This window comes from Vigna unguiculata, chromosome 4, assembly GCF_037176805.1.
Source record: "Vigna unguiculata cultivar grain cowpea cultivar isolate G323 ecotype 2 chromosome 4, ASM3717680v1, whole genome shotgun sequence".
Taxonomy (NCBI): Eukaryota; Viridiplantae; Streptophyta; class Magnoliopsida; order Fabales; family Fabaceae; genus Vigna; species Vigna unguiculata.
Genome location: NC_140795.1, coordinates 29,101,930 through 29,109,839, shown reverse-complemented (window position 1 = coordinate 29,109,839; position 7,910 = coordinate 29,101,930). Strand labels below are relative to the sequence as shown.

The following is a 7,910-nucleotide window of genomic DNA, read 5'->3' as shown; positions in this document are numbered from 1 at the left end:
CCTTGGAGTTTAAACTTAACTCCTTACAATTATCTAAGGCACACCACGATGCCAAAACTAAACCAGATACAAAGTGCAACAGTAATCAAAATAGGAAAATTAAAAGATAGACTAGTACATGGGCCATACCCCAAAAAGAAGGCCCAGAGTAGTAAAATCCAGCCCAGATGGCTAAGCAGCGGAACCATCACCTCCCTGTTGACCACGAGTGTTCCTCGCATCTGCTCATATCAACAAGTTGATGATCATCCCAAAAGAGAGAACCACAGATATAAAACATACAACAAACAACAAAAGGGTAAGCTAGAGCTAAAAGTGATTTTATCATGTAATCAGCTATACTTTCACAGTCAACTACTCATACATCATCCAAGCATGTTATGAACTTCCAATCAATACACTACGACTCGACTCGACTCATCCGGATACATATAATCTAATCGGATTCAGCGAATGCTTGCACTTGTCGTGAATATCTCTGTTCACCCCCGAGCTGCACACCCCCGAGCTATATGTTACAAGTGTTACAATGTTTCCAATCCCCCACACACAAGGTTAGCCCTTAATGAGTTTCAGGCCTCTTCCTACTCTCACCACAAGAGTCAGTCCGCTCTAAGTGAGACAAACTGACTCCTTAGAGTGTCATGATGCATCCTTACCTTGAATCCTTACCATCTTATATAGATGGGGCACCACCATGAACACCCACTAACAGGGGCCATGGAATTACGTTCCGACCATTGAAGCACGACCCTGAAATCCCACCTAGAGATTTCAAGGAATTACGTACTGACCACACACTATACATATTCAATCGATCACGTAATATTCATCACACACATGAATTTCATATCAACCTTTTGTAACCATCCCTCATTCATATTCCATGTTGAGTCAATAACAATTCATCCTTCCCAAATCCACAATACAGAATTTTACCTCATGCCAATACCATGTCAAGGTCATCATTTCTTATCCATGAATCCCTCTATATTTCACATGAACTCCATAACTATCTCATCATATTAAATCCATGAACCAATCCCATACATACACATCATGCATCTCATGCTTTAAACAGACCAAATCATCCAAAATATATTAATCATACAAGAATAGCAGAGAAAACGGAACCTGGTGCATTCTCGCCCAGCCTCTCGCTCAGGCAGAGGAGTCTCACTTAGGCGAGAGAGTCTCTCGCTCAGGCAAGCTCCCTTCGCCTAGGTGAGGGCTCGCAAAGAGGAACAGTGGTACTGTCACGCACTCTCGCTTAGGCGAGACCTCCTCACCTGAACGAGACATGTTCTCGCTCAAAGTTGGAGTTCATCGCCTAAGCAACAGCTCGCGCAGGCAGAAAGGGGCGAGTACTGCTAAACTCGCTTTGGCGAGACAGGTCACTTGGGCGAGAAAAGCAGGACCCTCCATTATTCATGCACACACAAATCAAACATTTCATCGCACCAAGCGCACAGTCCATATTCATAGCAACAAAACTACAATCATGCATACAAGATCACGAAAAATGGCCACAGAACTCATCAACATAGCTTAAGTCGAAAACCCTAACTTCCCTTACTTGGAAAAGGGTTAGCAAGAACCTTGACGGCACGACAACGAGCACAACAGCTCTAGGAACGAACTAAAGAGCTAAAATAAAAAGTGGAATAGAACCAAGAAATGGGGTTATCGTAAAACCCTAACTGGAAACTGTTTTCACAAGAATGACAAAAGTGAGGGGTTTTAGCTGCCTTAGGGGCCTTGTATGCCTCATGGGCCAGCCCTTAGGCCCATTAGATTGGGGCAGCCCTTAAAAATTAAGGCAGCAGAAAAACTAGGCCTTACAAATTACATCTACCACTAATTTCTCAAACTAAATAACATATAATATGATATAATAGGATGATGATAGTTGTCTCTCTCAACAGTATAAAATTGCAATTTAGTAATAATAATAATAATAATAATAATAATAAAATAATAAAAATAATAATAATAATGATAATAATAATATTATTATTATTATTGAAAGGTCTATTAGATTAAATTCAATTTGATTTATATTTAATTTTATATTATTTTGTAATTTTATTTATATTTTATTTTAAAAAATTATAAAATATCTTTTTTTTTAAATATTCGTGGGTATTTATCGGTATCTGTAAGTTTTAAAATACTCACAGATATTTTCTAAACGGGTACCCGCGGGTAGCGGGTGAATTTTTTGTTGGGGGTCGAATTGCAGATAAACATTATCTGTGTCCGACCCGACCCATTGCCATCCCTATTCAAAACATAAAGTTATCCCAAAATTAAACATGACAAAAGGAAATGCTATCTTATGTACTCAAAATCGAATTGCATTAACTTTTGCATCATCTCCTGCTCACATCACAAAAGTAATCATTGCAAACGAAGAAAGACTAAAAATGTTTCTTTGTCTCTCAAGAAATTTGTTAATTACCAACAAAATTTGTTGACGAGAATAAATTCATCAGTAAAACATTATCATGGAAATAAACTCGTCAATAAAACAACATTACCAACACATTTTACCGTGAAAATTAATTTTGTTGATAAATTTGAATTTAAATTATTGACAAAAAATATTTGTTGATAAATATGTATATATTTGACAAATTTTAGTGAAGAAAAAACATAACATCTCTTCAAAATCTAGGGTTTTTCTGACTCTTCCACTTATTCCAACTCACCAATTTGGTGATTGTTGCTTCACTTGGATTTTGTATTTGTGCAGAATGGTTATTGGCAACTGTATTTAGCCTTTAAACATATAACATCTTTTTCTCATTGAAAACTATAATTTTTTTTGAACCATTAAGTGAAGTAATTTACCATTGTCTTCTCGGATACAACAGGTTTAGGTTTTCAATGAATCTTGTTTTTGTTGAAAACAATTTTTCTTTACCTCTTTTCTGAACCAATGAGCTGAACTAGGACTGTAGGAAGAAATTCACTATGCTCTGTTCATATCTAAGGTGAATTCAACGTCCAAACTTATACGTTGGTTCATCATGGATGTTGTTTTTGTTGAAAATAATTTTCAACATTATGTCCTAGCAAGGTCGTCTCGACCTTATGTCCTAGTAAGGTCATCTTGACTTTCGTATTGAGTTGAACCTTTCCACATTCAGCCTAGTTTGACATGTCTCAATTTTTTACTTGTCCTGACTTTTGGTCCAGGTTAACTCATCTCGACTCTCGTTCCGAGAGAGTCTGTCTCAATTTCCTATTTGAAATGGGCCTTTTCGACCTTCGGTCTAGGACGGTCTGTCTTGGCCTTCGGTCTGGAATGACATGACTCGATATATGATCTTCGGTTTACCACAAGTTCAAAGGGTTGAAAAAATAGTTTTTTTTTTTTTAAATGTGAATAAATTTGAAACTGACTCACTTAACCCGCTAATTAAACATCGAACCGAATTAAAGATAAGTTGACGAATAATCTACCAGAAATGCATTATTAACCTTTTACCATTTTTTACTTATCTTTAATTATAATTATGTAGTTTTATGAGTCATTATTCTTTGATTTGATTGTAACGTAAGAAATAGAAGAAAAAAAATTGACAAACCAAAACATCCTTTGAATCAATCCATTGTATAAGTGTAAATTTATATTAAAAAATTAACTATCCTTTAAGTTAATAGTGTAACTTTATAAAATATTTACTAGTAAATTTATTAAATTTTATTGTCAATTTTCTAAATGAATTACTTTACAGTCAATTATTTCAAAATTAAAGTTATATTTTTTTTTTCTTTTTAATTTATACCGAAATAAATTTTGATATACGATTATATAATATATTTTCTTTTTCTCTTTCACAATAATTACATCCACCACAATTTCTGAACTCAAATACCAGATAATAACATGATGATGGTTGTCTTTCTCAACAGGTATAAAATTTAGAGGAAATTGTAATTTTAATAATAATGATGTTATTATTACTATTATTATTATTATTATTATTATTAATAAAAGGTCTATTAGCTTAATTTAATATATTTACCTATTTAAAATGAGAAACATTTGAGATTGTAAAAGCAATTTAAAAAAAAATTCAATTTCTTTATAAATAATATTAATATTGTTTTGGTATTCAGAAGAAATGTTTGTATAGTAGAAATTTTTGAAATAAATTATAAATATGTTTGTAAGTTACTTTTAATTCACTTCTGACGAAAAATTACAATATAACACTTTAATCTTATTTTACTTTAATAATAAAATTAATTTCGTATAGACAAAAGTAAATAATTTTCAATATATAATATATTTGTATAGTTCTTTAAAAAGGAAAATAATAATATTAACATAATATATACACCTAACCTATCAAAAGTAAGATAAAGAGAAAACATGCGTAGATAAACATAAACTCGTCAACAAAACAATATTATTAACAAATTTTACCGTTAGAAATAATTCTGTTAATAAATTTGAATTTAAATTATTGACTAAAAATATTTGTTGATAAATATGTGTATATAAACAAATTTTAGTGAAGAAAAAACAAAACCACAGTGCAAAATCTAAGGTTTTTCTGACTCTTTCATTCATTCCAACTCACCAATTCATATTTGTGCATAATGGCTATTGGCAACAGTATTCAGCCTTTCAATATTCTTTTCATTGAAAGCTGTAATTTACTCTCTGCTCTGTTCATATCTAAGGTGAATTCAATGTGCAGACTTATACGTTAATGAATGTTGTTTTTGTTGAAAACAGTTTTTCTTTGCCTCTTTTGTGAACCAATGAGCTTAAATGGGACCACAATTCACTGTTTTCATATTGTAAAAACTTCGTAATTTCTCTGCAACGTCTCCGATCAGAGGTTTTTGTGCAGTGATTCCAACTTAACAATTTTGTCATTTACATAGATTCCATATTTATGCATAATGACGCTGCAGGTTTTAGCTTTTCAATGAATTTTGTTTCCGTTGAAAATCGTTTTTCTTTGCCTCTCTTCTCAACCAATCAACTCAACTAGGACCATTGCCTCAAAGCAATTACAGATTCATGACATGTAATGTTAGTAAATATGTAGCATTAATGCAGAGTTTTTCAATCTGAATTTTGTTTGTTTTTCTTATGCACACAAGATAACGAAGATTCTGAAATTATTAAAGATATTATGTTTTGTTAAAGTATATAATTTATTATTAATAATATATAAAAGTTATTTATAAAAGTTATTTACAATGTATAATTCAATACTTCTATTCACTGGCACAGTCTGTATGACAAAACAAATATTTCTATATATAAAATTTGGAACTTTTTTCAGTATAGTTCAATTTTTAATACAACTAATTCCTAGTATAAAACAATACAATTAACTGTATTACAGTACAACTAAATTAATTATGCCCAGCTCTAATCATGACTTGATAAATCACCTATGAGGGAAATATATATAAAATTTGTAAAAATATTAAAATAAAAATTTTATGGTAAAAAATGAGTTATATATATAATCATGAGGAAAATACATAAAAAGATGAAGAAAAATTAAGCAAGATGGGCAACAAATGATCCTAGGTAATGAAACACGAATAGAAACTGCGTTGTCTAACCGTATATGGGTTGGAGAGAAAACGAAAAACTGGAAAACTTGATGCTGATGGAATTTTTTTATAAAGTTCTTCGTTAAATAAAGATTTGATTATAATTTTAATATTATTTTTTAATTATATACTTATTTTAATTAAACAGAATTTTAATTGATTGTATGCATCAAAATAGTGTTAGAAAATATTAAAAAAAAAGGAATAGTAAAAGAATAATTTAAAAAGAATAAAATAAAATAATGAATAAAATAAAAGTATGGAACGAAAATCGCTAATCAAAGATAAAAGTTATACTGCAGGTCACTCACACAGAGATGTACTGTCCTATTATATTTATTTAAATTTTGTATTGAAAAAAATAAAAAAGAACGCGTATAAACACTGGTGATCCAACATATAGAGGGAAGAAAGAGTTAGGTTACAGCCTTTAAAAACCCTAACTTTACCTTTCGTACTGCAACTTCTCTTCTCTTCACTGGAAACGCATCCTGTTGGTTCAACCAACTCTTCAGAGGTATTCTTCTTTTTCAACTTCTTTCTGTTCTTTACATTTTATATACACTCTTAACAGTTTCTTCAACTAGTCTGCATGTTTTACTTGGTCACATTATGCATCATTTTTGTTTTGTCTTGTACCAGCTCATGACATATTTATCTTGTTTTCAAAATTGTTTATCATGTTGGATACGTGTGGCCTAGTACACAAAAAAGACAACACATTTTGGTGATTTTTGTATGTTTCAACTATAGTTGCAAAGCAATGGAATTTTTGACACACTTCCAATGTAAGAAAAAACTTAATTTTTTTCTAAAAACAGACTAATATTGTTTTTGTAAATGTCAAATGTTCTAAATGTGGGTCCAAACATGCTGTAAATTTAGAAGGAATTAGGCTTTGATGGTCCGATTAGATATCCATAGAAGAAAAATGAAAGAATAAGAGAGTATAACAATACATTACTTGTATATGCCAGTAGATTTCTTTTTTCATTTTTTCTATTTATTTTTTGAGTTGGTATTCTATCCCTAAATTTATTCTGGTAAATGAGTTATAGTTGTAGGAAGGAGTTATGTCTCTTATATCGTAACGTCAAGGAATTCTCTCCAAACAATTTGGGAATGCATCGCAGCTCCTAGAGTTTTGAGAGTTTTTGAAAAGGTATGGTTTCATCAAGTTAACAATTTTCCCTCACATGTTTTTGTTTTTATTTTCGATTAATTGTAATTCATCGTTGCATTTAATGGTTGACTGATTGGATAACCGACAAATTCCTTTAATGCTACAAAATTGGAACTAATTATTTCTGTCAATATCATGCAACTTAAAAATAAAATTTCAGATGATTTTGCAGTTGGTCTTTTAATTCAGTGTTTTCACCCTGAGTCATATTCTTTTATGTTGCATTAAATTATATACTATAGAAAACTGGTATTATTGTTCAAGTGTAATTCTTGCTTTATAGTTACGTGTGTGTATATATATCAGGCTCTTGATCTAGAAGCTGCTGAAGCCATTTTAAAAGAGTTGGTTAGTAAGCCATAACTTTTATTTGTGACGAAGCTTTGAATACTGACTAATTATTTCAAGTCAAGTTAGATTTTTTTTTTCTTTTGTGTTTACTCTTTTCTTTTATTACTTTCACCACTTCATCTTTTTTGTTTTTATTTTTTCTTTTTATTTTTGTTGTCCTAATATCTTCTAAAGTGGTTAAAAACTTGTTTAATACGTCCAGGAAACTCCACAAGATATCTATTCAAGAATAGATATATTCAAGATGAAAATTCAAGATATGCAAAAAGGAGTGAAAGAAACAAAACTTGAGATTGTTACAGCTAAGGGAAAACAATATGTTGTGTTCTTTCAAGTTCGCAAGACTTTTAAGTGAATCATGTTGATTGTTCTTAAGAGATTCTTTCGATGATAGAGTATTGATATTGTATTTAAGAGACTCTTGTAAATTTATTTAACAATAATAATAATAATAATAATTATTATTATTATTATTATTATTTTGCCAACATTATTTCTAATATATTCATTAAAGAGTGATCTATGTATCATGAATTTTTTAGTCATTACGATAATATAGTTAAAATTTATTTGTCTCGACAAAATGTCAGTAATGTTGAAAGAGTATAACGACTAAGTTGATAAAAAAACAAAACATTATTGATAAGAAGAAAAAGAAAAGACGAAGAAACAAAGGATCAGGAACCTCTAGGGTTTATTTTACTCTCACCACTCATTCGAACAGCAATTTGGTCAATGTTGTTTTCACTATAATTTGGTTTTAAATAGCATTGTTTTTCTTACT

General features: G+C 30.6%; 1 long non-coding RNA gene across 2 annotated transcripts; it reads left to right on the top strand.

The window, feature by feature from the left end:
- Positions 1 to 5,977: 5,977 nt before the first annotated feature.
- Positions 5,978 to 7,604, top strand: LOC114180340 (uncharacterized). Of its 2 annotated transcripts, XR_014994247.1 has the most exons (4): positions 5,978 to 6,109; positions 6,651 to 6,754; positions 7,082 to 7,123; positions 7,329 to 7,604. It is a non-coding gene; the product is annotated as an uncharacterized LOC114180340 (long non-coding RNA). The 2 variants fall into 2 exon arrangements; XR_003603673.2 differs by lacking the exon at positions 7,082 to 7,123.
- The last annotated feature ends 306 nt before the right edge of the window (positions 7,605 to 7,910 follow it).